Source organism: Lycorma delicatula, chromosome 8, assembly GCF_047948215.1.
Source record: "Lycorma delicatula isolate Av1 chromosome 8, ASM4794821v1, whole genome shotgun sequence".
In the NCBI taxonomy this organism is placed as follows: Eukaryota; Metazoa; Arthropoda; class Insecta; order Hemiptera; family Fulgoridae; genus Lycorma; species Lycorma delicatula.
Window position 1 is genome coordinate 15393808 of NC_134462.1, and position 14506 is coordinate 15408313.

Consider the following 14506-nt stretch of genomic DNA (forward strand, 5'->3'; position numbering starts at 1 on the left):
AGTGTTAAAATAGTATTTTTTTTTCTGTTTGATTAAGAGAGGCAACGAAACATCAAAATCTACAAAAATCCCATCAGTTTACTTTATTTCAAAATAATACACTTTAGTTGAAAAAGTAAAAACTGGTATTTGTCATTAAAATTTCCATGGTAATATCAAAGATCCCAAGAATGTACTTTTTGAATGTTTTATTTGTTTTTAGAGTTTTATTACATTTTTTTACTATTTCTTTTTATATCAAAATAATTTTTTCAAGGCTTCAGTTCATTTACTCTCACTATTATAGTATATTGTTGTTAAATTTTGTTACATTTTTAACATTTATGGGATATATATCGTGTGTAATTCATAATAGACGCCCAGCAGAAACTACAGCAGATATTATTATTGAAAATTTGTATACACAAAATTCTTAGGGTTTAGGTGTACATTTAGAAAAGATTTTTTGAAATTCCGAGTTTAAAGAGCTAAAGTGGAGTAACAATGAAATTTACTATTTTTTTTTTTAATTTCTCATTAACAAATGAAGATATAAACTTGATTTTTTGTGAGTGTAATCTTCATGTGAACATCTATTTCTTTTGAAATTCCGAGTCTATATTGTTAAAATGGATTTTGAATTTTTTTTGAAACCCGGCTATTTTTTTTTTTTTTAATTTCTCGGTAACAGATGACAGACAAGATATCAATTTGATTTTTGGTGTTTGTAATTTTTATGTAAATATCTAAAAACTAATTTCTAGATTTTTTTTAATTCGATCTTGAAAAGGGTGAAGAAAGGTAAAAAAAAATTAAACAAAGTTGCAAATTTTTCCCATTTCCGACTATACTAAATGAGATATTCACTAGACTGGGGTTTGAAAATATACTTGAGATAAATATCTAAAAATCGTTATTCGGTTTTTGAATTTCGATTTTTAAAGAGTGTGGCCGTGGCGGCTCAACCAACACAGCCATTACCGCTGTTACTGTGTGTGTGTGTGTGTGTGTGTGTGTGTGCGACGCGATACGACGCAACTGGTTGCACCTGCCTCCGGTTATTTGACTAAAAAAACGTAAAATAAAAACAAAATAAAAACGAAATTATGAACGAAGTACGGTCACCTCCTAGTGTTAGGTATTCCTAAGAACTTGGCAAAATACATTCTTACCATTAAGAAGCAAAATAAAATTTTGTAAATTTATTTGTCGGATATTGCTAAGAACCGGTTAAAATAAATCCTTACCTTTATGAGGGATGGCTAAATAAACAGCTATAATTACTATTTTTAAGATGGAAGGCCGACTATTTTGAAACCCGCAGTCTTCATATCATTGAAAGTTTCGGATCCTGGACTGACCAAACTGCTACTCTGGAGAAATTACAATACAGTAATTTTTTTTTTATAAATTGAACAGACAATTAATTTAATTTATCATTATTATTCTAATAAACGTGAGTTTAATGCACACAGAGGGGTCCAAGGAGCAGAACCCTCTGGCTAGTCGGGAAGGGTGAGCGAAACGAGCAAACATCCCCTGACCGCAACGAGGAATGAAAGTAACCACATAGCGCGGCTAAGCCGCGACGGAAATGCTAGTTTATTTACATTTTTATTAATAATTTATATTAATTATTAATGAACAAGATTATCTCAATGAAATAAATCATTCATTAATAAAAAAAACATAAAAATTTAATTTTTCGTGTTTATATCTATCCTGTAATACTTCTTTTAAACATATAACAATTTAAATGGTAGTAGATTTCTTTTTTATTAAAAAAAGCTCAGTGTTCGAATCTCAGTTAATTATCACATTATTTTCCGTTTACCGTAAAGCAGATGGTAATTTTATTATCATCATACGCTGCAGCTTTTTTCATTTTAATATGTATTTTCATTATTTTTAAAGATTCATTACTTTTAAAACAAATACATCATCTCAGGGCGATGATAACATGAAAATGTTTTTCACCCTAAAAAGCAAAAGAAACAAAAATCGTTATTAAATTTATTTTTCAATATTAAATAATAAAAAATTTGTATAAATCTAATGAGATATATTAGTTTATCGTTATTTAATTTATTAATTTATATTAATATTAGAATATCTTTGGCTTAAAAGAAATAATAAATTCTCACTGAATCAATTCAATACATTGTATTTCATTTATTTTTAAAAATTAAATTAATTTTTTTTTTTTTTTTAACTGAATTTTTATGGGAATCGACTGCTAAGGTTAGCCCTCGTCACATTCTTTAAAAGAAATTATTATCTCATCAGGATCGTCATATGTAAGGGTGTAAAGGGCCCTTACATTTTATTTAAAAACACAAACTTCACATAAATATTAAGACGTAAAAGACAATGACAATCACAAACACTTACGGGGTGTAAAGGGCCCCAATATTAAAATTTGAGATAAGGTTCTCAAAAGACCATGAAATTAAAATTTCAACTTATCAATACCATTTCTTTGTTTATATATATATATATATATATATATATAAAACTACCGCTTAGAGATTCTTTTATCACAGCTTTAAACTTTCATTTTATAGACTTTTAAGAAGTCCACTGGCGTTTAAAAATGCAACTATATTTTCTTAATTTCCATTATCCAGATCAGCACTAATATTATTTGTAAGACGGAACCTCTTTCTGAGGTCCTCATATATGGTACACTCTTCTATTAGATGCTTGATTGTCAGTGTTTTATTACAAACACCGCACATTGGTCTCGTTTCGCCGGTTAACAAATATGAATTTGTTAATCGCGTGTGACCGATTCTACGTCTGGTCACCGCTACTTGTTCACGGCGAGTCAACTTAAAGTCGCTTTTCCATTTATAAGGAGAAGTTTTAACCGAGTTTAATTTTGTATTTAAACTCCACCATTCAGCATTCCACTTGTTTTTTACTATGTTTGTTAGACGGTTTTTAACATCTGCCACTCTTACAGGAAATGTATCCAAATCATCGCAGACTGTTGCCTTTCTGGCAGCTTCGTCTGCGATTTCATTACCTGTAATAAATTACAGGTAATATTTATTTGAATTAATTTATTACAATGTAATAAATTACATTACCTGTAATAAATTAATAAATTAAATTTATTGATCGTAGAATGCCAGATTTATAATTAAAAAATTAAAATTAAAAAAATAAAGTAATATCCCTTAAGAATAATTTAGATACTTATGGAAATATTTATATAATAAAAGTTATTAAAAAAACAACAAAAGAACATAATAGATAGTTGTAAGAAATAAAAGATAAATTGTATCACCCTTGAAATTCACCAATAAAAGTTCATGGTTACTTCTGTTGTAGACAATAGTGTTTATTGCTTTTAAAGGACCACATAATATAAAGGCTGCAGTATAGTACGACAATATAAGCCTCCAAAGCAGTTTAGTTGTAACAACAAAATGGAAATAATAAAATGTAAGCTTTTAATTTTATTACTTATGATAAACTGAATAATCTAATTATGCTATAAAATTGTAAAGTTTTTTTTGTATTCTATACAATTTTTTTTTCTACAGCATTCTCCTGGTAAGAGAGTGAAGAAATAATTTAATTAATAAAGTAGCATTTCGTGTATATAATTTAAAAGAATTTTCTTGATTAAATTAAAAATTTGATATAATAATTTAATACATTTGTATTTAAAAGGAAATTCCAGTTTTTATCCGGTAGCCACTTTATTCCAGCACTGATTTTGAAACTGTTCCTATAGAGATTAAAAAACAACCCCTCTTCCCATCAGATAATACGGAGGGTGAATTATACGGGGACTAGGAAAATTTGCTTTTATAATGAACTGAGAATGTACAAGACTACACTTCATTTACACTCATACATATCATCCTCATTCATCCTCTGAAGTATTATCTAAACTGTAGTTACCGTAGGCTAAACAGGAAAAGAAAAAAGGAAAATTTGCTTACTTTCAGAATCGTATAGAATCTCATCGAACCTGATCTACTTCCTCATAGAAATTATGGTTAAGAAAAAGGGATCTTGAAATTACATATACACGTGTTTTTGAAATGAAAAGTACAAAATTTTATTTCATTAATAACTTCTATTTTTTCATTTTTTTTTTCAATTTTTTTGTTATTATTGACTTATTATTTATCGTAAATTTTTTTTATAATCAGAGGTTAATAATTATTATTAATAAATCAAAATATTTATATTAAAAAAAGGAGATAAATCTGATTCGAACCGATGTGACCCCTTGTAAGCCAAATATTTCATTAATTAAAATTTTATTTAGCTATAACTCTGGAACCAATGAAAATAAGTACCACTTGTGATACACCGTTGAAAATCTCTCAATGAGGGCTTATTACTGCAGTTAAGAAAAAATTTAAAATCAAATTTTTTTGAGATTTTGTGCTTTTTTGGACATTTTTGGTTCAGTCGTTTGGTTCAGAAATGGGGAGGTGCACAACTAGATGTTACAACAGTTTTAAATCCAAAATTGCAACATACTACGGCTAATCGTTTTTGAGTTATACGAGATACATACGTACGTACAGACGTCACGCCGAATCTAGTCAAAATGGATTCAGAGATGGTTAAAATGATTCATTTCCGTTGAAATTTGGAAACCGAAATTATTTGCGATTACAATACTTCCTAGTACAAGGAATATGTATGATTACATATCGCAATATGTATTGTAATTTATTCTCTTTAAGAATAAATATGTTGATATTTAATAATGATAAATAACAACCGATGTGATAAAATATAACGTGAAAAGGTTTTAAAATGAATAAATGATGTGAAAAAAAAGTAAGGCCAGAATTTTTTAAAGATACAAACTAAGTTCCTTCAAAAGGTAATCGAGGGATACGTAGAAGATAAGAATTGTAGCGGAAGAAAAAAATTGGCATATATGAAACGAATATGAGTATAATTATGGTGATATTAAAAAATTAGAAAAGATAAAGAAGAAAAAACTAAAAATAGACGTAGAATTGTTTTCTACGGTATTTCATGATGTGACTTATAAAGACTTTTAACATTTAAAACAGATTTAATCCTTTGTAACTTAACAAAGCCTAAAAGAATTTTTGTTCAATTTTAACTTTCTAAAGTCTTTGTCCTTAATAAATCACAGAACCTAGAATACTAAATTAAAATTTTTACTAGAAAAAATAAAATATTCCAAAAAATTGTATCCCTTCAATTTTTTAATTCATCTTATATTTCAGTAAATTTCTACCGGTTTCATTCATGAAGTTTTGGTATAATTTTGTTTTTTCATGATACGAAAAGGACCCGTATATCTTAACTGATTTTTTAACACACCGAATCTAATTAGGAAACAAAACCACCTTATTTTGACTGTGATAAATAGAAAAACCCTTAAAAATTTTCTTCAGAAAATATAAACCCAGAAATTTATTTTATATTTGTATGAGGAAAGAATTTGTTTGTGTTTTGTATGGGTATTTAGTTTGAAAAAAGATTGGAAACAGGTCCGCTCTCTTGGGATACTGCTCATTGAACTTGCAAATGTTAGGGCTCCTGAGAGGTTACAAATAATTATGTCACGTTAATTCCTAATTAGTAAATTGTTCATGAGATGAATATCAATTAGAAATTATGGTTCTTATGTAATGTGTTCCAGCCTTAAAAAAGAGATGTTAATGTTACATTTATTAAATAAGGGTAAGAATTCGTATCAAATAAAATAATTTTTGATTATTTTCAGGAACCGAAATCATATATAAGGGTAAAATTAACTGAACGATACCTTTTTAAATAAATATTTTCTATACAAAAGCAAAATAAAAATTAACAATAAAGTTGTGACACTTTCTTGGTACTAGCTATTTATTATTATTTAGTAGAAAAATAATGGTACATGAAAAAAGTTACCTAAGATTTCTTTTTTTGGGGGGGTGTAATTTATAATGAAACTTATTGTAAAAATAACATTATATGTTTAAATAGACCAAAAAAAGGTTTTAAAAATTTGTATTTTGTTTAGTAAACTCCAAAATCTTCTTTCAAAAGTTTTTTTTTTTATTTTTCTACGTTTACTATAAAAATGGAAGAAATAAAAAAAAATTCCACTGAAAAACTAATAACTAATAAAAAAACGTTACTTATGATTTCTTTTTTGGGGTAGGGAGGGGTAAATTATAATGAAATTTTATTACTAAAAGTTTATTATTTAAACTTTTCATAATATTACAATTATAATTAACCAAAAATTGTATAGATTAAAGTTCCACTTACGAACAAAAGTTTTAAAATTATATATCCGAGTACTTTCGGAGCCGTTACTCCATCATCAGGGATTTCCTAAAAGATGTTAATTCGAATTCAAATGTATAATTGTATTTAAATTAAAATGATTACTTCATAATAGTCGGTCGTCAAGAAATAAAATTAAATAGTACGCCAATAAGTTTCGTAACGTCATGTTCGTAAGATGTTTGCGACTATTATCTATTATAATTATCCATTATCTATTTTACTATTATCAGCTTCCTTTCCAATACTGTCGCCAAAGTATTTTTTTGGGTCACTTGCACTACTACTATGCCTAGGAGATATAAAGAAAAATTCTGTTAAAGAATAAGAATAAATAAAAATAAGAATAAGAATAAAAATAAAAATAAAAAATAAAAATAAGAATAAATAAATAAGAATAAGAATAAATAAAAAGATAATTTTTACGACTTTTGGAGGAAGGAGAAATTTTGGGGCAAAATTTGTTTAAAAGTGGTAATATAAGCTTGCATCCACATATTTAGCTTAATATAAAGTGCGGGTATGTTTGCAAAATTTTGAGAAATTGACCCCAGAAAACAATCTACTCCATCCCCTGAAAATATTGAACTCAAAATTTTATCAAAAAATTGCCGCATATATACGAATTTTTGTACAAAATCTCTTCAAAATAGGTTTATCCAGTTAACATTTATTAAGCTTTAATAACATGCCAACACATGTACGTATGAACAAACATTACCCCCACTTTTTTATATTTTAACCAATAATATTTTTAAAAAAACTCTATGCCGTATTTGAGATAGAAATTTATCAAGAGCATAGCCGGGAAAGTTTTTCAGCCCTTTACCGGGTTTTTTTTATTTTATAACCAAATTATGTATTTTGTGATGCTACTGTGATCAAGGTTTTACTACGGTTTCCCTCGATTTATGCAGGAAAATGCTAGGAAACTTCCTTTTCATTTGTTATACGAAGTAAAGGAAGTATTGTGATCTCGAAAGATTTTGTTTTCCAGATTTCAACGGAAATATTCATTTTGAGCATCCCTAAATACATTTTGATTAGTTTTTGGTATGACGTCTTTACGTACGTATATATAACTCACATAACTCAAACACGATTAGCCGTAGGATGTTGGAATTGTGGATTTAGGTCTGTTGTAACAACTAGTTGGGCACCTCCTCCCTTTTGATTGCAATTGACTGGACTAAAGTGTCAAAAAAAGCCCAAAATCGAAAAAACTTTGATTTTGGTCTTTTTCTTAACTGCAGTAATAAGCCCTCATGGATAGGTTTTCAACGATACATCATAAGTGGTACTTATTTTCATTGGTTACAGAGTTATAGCCAAATAAAATTTTAATTATTGAAGTATTTGGATCTTACTAGGGGAAGGCACATCGGTTCAAATCCGACTTTTTACATTTTTTTATAATTTAAATATATTGATTTATTAATAATTATTAACCTCTGATTGTAAAAAAGAAAAAAAATTATAATAAATAATAATTCATCAATAACAATGAAAAAAGAGAAAAAGTTCATTAATTAATGAACAAAATTTTTATGTACTTTTCATTAAAAAAAAAATATGTATATATAACTTAATAGGCGTACAAGTAAATCACGTGGTGTCCACATCAGATTTTTAACCATGAAGTAGCAAAGCTATCCATTGCTGACGTGATCTGCAGTAAACTAATAATAGTTTACCAAAAACACTGTTCTGTATAAATTCAGAATAAATGATTTATTATTTACCAGCAACTTATCAACTTTTAATTTGCTTCCAAGTTCAGAAAGTTAAAAATTTAAAGAATTACATAACATTATGTTTTAGTTTTTAATACGATAAAAAAACAGTATTTACTTTTAAAAAAAATAACATTATTTCGTAAATTAATTTTATTTTATCTATATATATAAAAATTAATGTTTGTCTGTCTGTATATCTCTTATGCCTTCCTAAACCGTTCAACCGATAGCGATGAAACTTTGGGGAAAGGTTGGAGGCATGCCAGGGAAAGTTTCTAAATTAGTTTGGACCCACTAGGTGGCGCTGAGGTCGTGATTTTTAGAAAAATTGTATTTATATTCCGATTTGGCTCATATTTAGAATATATATTAGTTACGTGAAAAAAATTTATTTTTCCAAAAAATGGATCCGCTGGGTGGCGTTGGGGTCGAGATATTTTAGAAAATTGTATTTATGGTCCGATTTGGCTCATATTTAGAATATATATTAGTTACGTGAAAAAAAAAAAATATTTTTCCAAAAAATGGATCCGCTGGGTGGCGTTGGGGTCGAGATATTTTAGAAAATTGTATTTATGGTCCGATTTGGCTCATATTCAGAATATGTTACTTAAATGGAAATAGATACCTCTGCAAAAAATGGACCCGTTAGATGGCGGTGGAGTCGAGATATTTGGAAAAGTTGCATATATGGTCTGATTTGGTTCATATTCAGAAAATGTATTACGAAATTATGTAGTTACGTGAAAAGAGATATTTTTGCGAAAAATAGTGTCGCTTGGTGGCACTGAGGTTGAGATATTTAGAAAAATTTTATTTATGGACCGATTTGAATCATATTCAGAATATATATATATATATATATATATATATATATATATATATATATGTATAATTCATGGAAATAAACGTTTTTACAAAAACTATATCCGCTAGGGCGGCGCCGGTTATTCACGAAACAAACAAATATACAAACAGACTTTCTTCTTCTATATATATATATATATATATATATATATATATATACATTTGCATTTTATATATATATATATATAAAATGCAATGTTGATATATATCTCCTCTATAGACTAAAATACTACTGGACCGATTTACGCGCTGGGAAAAACGGAAAAAATAAGGGAATATTGGAAAAGAGGAAAATAGGAAAAATGTGACATGGGAAAAAGGAAAAAAAGGAAACTGTAAAATTGGAAAAAAAGGAAATGGCGGAAAAGGATAAAAGGGAAATATAGAAAAGGGGAAAATGGAAATGGAAAAGTGAAAGGTTAAATTTTGTGAAGTTCGTAGTGTTAATTTTTTTAATGCTTTATCAAACTTTCAATTGTGTTAATTTAATCTATATATGTTGCAAATCTAGCAATAGCGAAGCATTGCCGGGTCTACTAGTTTAAAATAAATATGATTCGCAGACCTACAAAAAAGAATATAAATTACAACCTGTATGAAAAAAAAATTCAATCTCAGGAAATCCAAAAGACAAAAAACCTAGGACTTAAGATAAAAATAAGAAAAAAAAAATTGACAAACAAAGATAAATAAATACAACAAAGCGTGAGCTAAGGCTATCCGGGTGCAGGAATATATATATATATATATATATAAATGAATTAAATGTATTTATTATTTTCATTTTTTGTTATCGTGGTTTATTATTTGATTTTTATAACGTAAAGATAAATAGTCTGATGTAATTATTAGTTTAAAGTATTTTCCCACTGAAATTTTAAAAAAACCGTTATTACGAAAATTTAATTTAACGATAACAAAAAATGAAAATAATAAATACATTTAATTCTTGTTAAGTAAATTAAGTAATTTTTCGTTAAAAGAATTAGAAACTCCTTTACAAAGTAAAAAAGAATCGGCAAAAATAATTACATTTAGTCATGAATAAGCCGTGAAAATGATATTAAAAGCAATTTTTTAACTAGCAGTATTTGAATATTTTAAGTTAGAATCTGATTAAGCACAACTACCTTAATTTAAGATCCTTTTTTTTTGAAATGCTAATCGAGTACCTTCTTTCTGATAAACAAAATATTCCGATGGTAACGGTTTTATAAAAACAGGGTCAGTGTATTTTAAATTAGAACGTTAAAAAGGGAAAGACAGACAAATATATAAAAATGTTAAAAATCATTTGTATATGATAATTAGTTTATCAAGAAACCTTTTAAATCCTTGCAAATTTCAGAATATATGGATTCTGATGTAATTGCGGTAATCTCAATAACATATCTTGTAACATTGAAATTAAAAAATATGTAATTCTAGTTGAAAAAGTCTTGACCTATTTAAAATTTCAAAAAAAGAAAGAACTCTTTTAACCTTTCATTTAACTTCTGTCTTAAGATATCAGTTAAATGGCATTGAAAATATAACTGTCTTTTAATTTAAATTGTTATTACGGATTAAGAAAACATTTGTTAAAAAAATAAAATAAATATAAATAAGATTTATTTATAACTACTTAATTTTTTTATCAAATTAAAAAAAAAATTATGAACTAAATTAATAAAATTTAATTATATAATTTGACAATAAAAAACATTTTATGTGGCACCAGATGACTTCCTTGTACGCCTGTTAAAATACATATTCGCATTTTTTGCTGCATTTCATTTAAACTTATTTCATTTGAAAGTACTCGTAAAAGTGAATATTTGTTTGTTTGTCCCGTATGCGTTCCTATACCATTCATCCGATAACGATAAAACTTTGGTGAGTTGTGCGCACGCCCGCGAAGGTAATTAATTTGGACCCACTAGGTGGCACAGATATTTCGAAAAATTGTATTTATGGTCCTATTTGGCTCATATTCAGAATATACATTACTTACATGAAAAGAAATATTTTTGCAAAAAATGGACCCGCTAGATGGCGCTGGGGTGAGAAAATTTACATCGCTCATATTCAGAATATCTATTAGTTGCTTGAAAATAAATATTTTTGCGAAAAAGGGAAAAAGAGAAAAAGGGAAGTAGGGAGAAAGGACAAAGGGAAAGGTTAAAGTTCCGTAATGTTCAGTTTTTTAATGTCAAACTTTCATTTGTGTTCATTTAATCTACACATATATACTCAAATCTAGCAATGGCGAAGTATTGCCGAGTCGGCTAGTTCTTTAATAAAGTGGACAGTTATACAACTGCTGAAACTAGAGAACTTGTGCACGAATTAAAATCAGAAGATATATAACAAACCAAAGAGCGATTTAATGACTGGTAATAAAAAAAACCAATAAACGAAATCATGATCAACTCCGACTTATGGGGAATATTGTCCGACAATATCAGAGGAGTAATGAAGTAAAAGACAAGAATTTTTTACAATTTATTAAAGATCGGGCATGTATACCTCAAAGTATGTTTGTTCTTGTGAGAATCTAATTTTCAGTCACTCTGTAATTAAATTTAATGTAGATAAAATTAAATTGAAATTCCAGAATAATTAAATAAAATTGAACAGAAATTAAACTAGATAATCCAAAAATAATACGATTCTAAATTATAATTTTCAAATAATATTAAATAATCAGATGTTTCACCAAATCTATTACGTATGCACATATGTAATAATGCCTATTAAATAACATATAAACATTTTTAAAAGTACATAAAATTTTATTTCGCTTCTAAATTCATATTTTTTCATATTTGATTTTTTTATTATTATTGAATTATTAATTATTTTAAAAACATTATTACAGTCACGGTTTAATAATTATTAAATCAATATATTTAAATTAAAAAAAAAAAGTTTAAACAAAAGGAGATGAAGTCTGATTCGGACCGATGTGCTTTCACTTGTAAGGTCCAAATATTTCATTAATTAAAATTTTATTTGGCTATAACTCTGGAATCAGTGAAAATAAATATTACTTATGATATATCGTTGAAAAGCTCTCAATGAGGTCTTATTACTGCACTTAAGAAAAAGTTAAAAATCAAAATGTTTTGGATTTTGGGCTTTTTTGGAAACTTTTGGTTCAATCAATTGCAATCAAAAGGGGATATGCACAATTAGATGTTACAACAGTTCTAATTCCAAAATTTCAACATACTACGGCTAATCGTTTTTGAGTTATGGGAGATACGTACGTACGTACTGATGTCAGGCCGAAACTAGTCAAAAACGATTCAAGGATGGTCAAAATGGATATTTCCATTGAAATTTGAAAACCGAAATTGTTCGCGATCACAATATTTCCTTTACTTCGTACAAGGAAGTAAAAAAAGAGAAGAAAATAATAAACAGTATTTTATCTTTTATATATTTCCTTTGTTATTATTATTGTTATTTTTAAGTACTATCACTTTTTAGGTTAAAGAAAAATATAAAATAAAACCCTTAAATAGCCTACCTGTATTCTAATGATATAATTATCTTAATTAGAGCTTGAGTATACCGAAACAATATCTTTTATATAATCTTTACTTTAGCAGGCACTCTATGTATAGAATAAAATAAAAACAAAAAAAGAAGGTGCTATCAGAAAGGGCTTAATATATGTAATATTTTACTGAAACAAAACAATGTAGTGGAATTTTATTGAAATTTGATTGTGTGCGTGTTTGTATGATTGTGTGATGGGGGTTCACCCCCCCCCCCCCACTAACATCAACTCAAAATTAGTCTAGTAGACATGCGATACCCTACTACCACACACATGTGCGTGCGCGCATATCCCCACACACTAGTGAAGTCAGTAATATTAATTGGAAATCGAATTCGTTTCGTATGCAGCAAACAATCTTGTACAGTAATTTTAATTTACAGTTTTATCACGTATTAGTTTTATCACATGACGCAATAAATTATTGCATTACTTTATACAAATTTCTCTCTTTCTAATTAACATCGAAAATTTTGGATAATTTATAGGAATTATAAACTATAGGAAATAAAATAATTTCAGATAAACGTATGTGATATTTATTTAAGAATATGTATTATAATATTTATTTAAAATATGTATAAAAAAATGATCTGGAAGTTCAGCTTGATGGCATATTATTCAGACTGATTCTGGGATCGATTATCAGAAATTTTGTTTTTCATAATTTCACCTTTATTATATATTTATACAGCAACAACAGGCTGACACCCAATAATACTCATTGTGATGAATGTTAATACATTTTTTAGCGTGTGAAAAGCCATTTATGTACAGGACTCGAACACAGAACCTTCGGATAAAAAGTAGAGACTCTACCATTTCGTCAAGGGAATCGGTAATATCTTTAAAATAAAAGATTTAACTATTACTGGTAAAAAAGGGCATGTTTTCCTCAGTGTATATGTTGTTCTTGTGAGTGTATATTTTTCAGTCACTCTTTAGTTAACTTTAATGTAGATAAAATTAAACAGAAATTCCAGAATAATAAATAAAATTAAACTAGAAAATCTAAAAATAATACGATTCTAAATTATAATTTTCAATTAATATTTATTAATCAGATATTTTACCAAATCTATTACATATACACGTTTGTAATAGTGCCTTTTAAATTACATATACATATTTTTAAAAGTACATAAAATTTTATTTCACTAATAACTTCTGATTTTTTTCATTTCTTTTTTTATTGTTATTATTGAATAATTATTTATTGTAAAAAATTTGTTTACTATCATGGGTTAATAATTACTAAATCAATATATTTAAATTGAAAAAAAAAAATTTAATTAAAAAAAAGGAGATGAAGTCTAATTCGAAACGATGTGACTTGATTTCTACAGAAATGTTTTTCATTTTTTTTATTATTGAATTATTATTTATTGTACATTTTGTTTTACAATCAGAGGTTAATAATTATTAATAAATCAATATATTTAAATAAAAAAAAAGAAATGAAGTTGGATGTGAACCCTTGTAAGATCTAGATATTTCATTAATTAAGATTTTATTTGGCTATAACTCTTGAACCAATGAAAATAATACCACTTATGTTATATCGTTGAAACTCTATTAATGAGAACATATTAGTGCAGTTATTAAAAAGTAAAAAATCTAAATTTTTTGGGGTATTGGCCTTTTTTGGTTCAGTCGATTGCAATCAAAAGAGAGGTGCACAACTAGATGTTGCAGCAGTCCTAAATCAAAAATTTCAACATCCGATGGCTAATCGTTTTTGAGTTGAGCGAGATATGTATACTTACGTACAGACGTCACGCCGAAACTTGTCAAAATGGATTCAGGAATTATCAAAATGCATATTTCCGTTGAAATCTGGAAACCAAATTTTTTCGCGATCACAATACTTCCTTTACTTCGTACAAGGAAGTAAAAAAAACATAAAACCATGAAACGGTTGATTTTTACTTTCTTGTACGAGTAGAGAAATTATTTTGATCGCGAAAAATGTCGGTTTCCAGATTTCAACGGAAATATCCATTTTGACCATCCCTGGATCCATTTTGACTAGTTTCGGCGTGACGTCTGTATGTACGTATCTCGCATAACTCAAAAACTATTAGCCGTAGGG

The 14506-nt window shown here is 27.4% G+C and overlaps 1 protein-coding gene and 1 long non-coding RNA gene across 2 annotated transcripts in view; one reads left to right on the top strand and one right to left on the bottom strand.

Moving 5' to 3' along the window:
- LOC142329384 (U-scoloptoxin(19)-Tl1a-like) overlaps window positions 1–14506 on the top strand; it is a 62209-nt gene that overhangs the window by 15276 nt on the left and 32427 nt on the right. The gene's annotated exons all lie outside the window — the stretch shown is intronic.
- LOC142329385 (uncharacterized) overlaps window positions 1–14506 on the bottom strand; it is a 74697-nt gene that overhangs the window by 8040 nt on the left and 52151 nt on the right. The window contains exon 2 of the long non-coding RNA XR_012757484.1: window positions 1814–1957. This is a non-coding gene — a long non-coding RNA (uncharacterized LOC142329385). The remainder of the gene's footprint in view (window positions 1–1813; window positions 1958–14506) is intronic.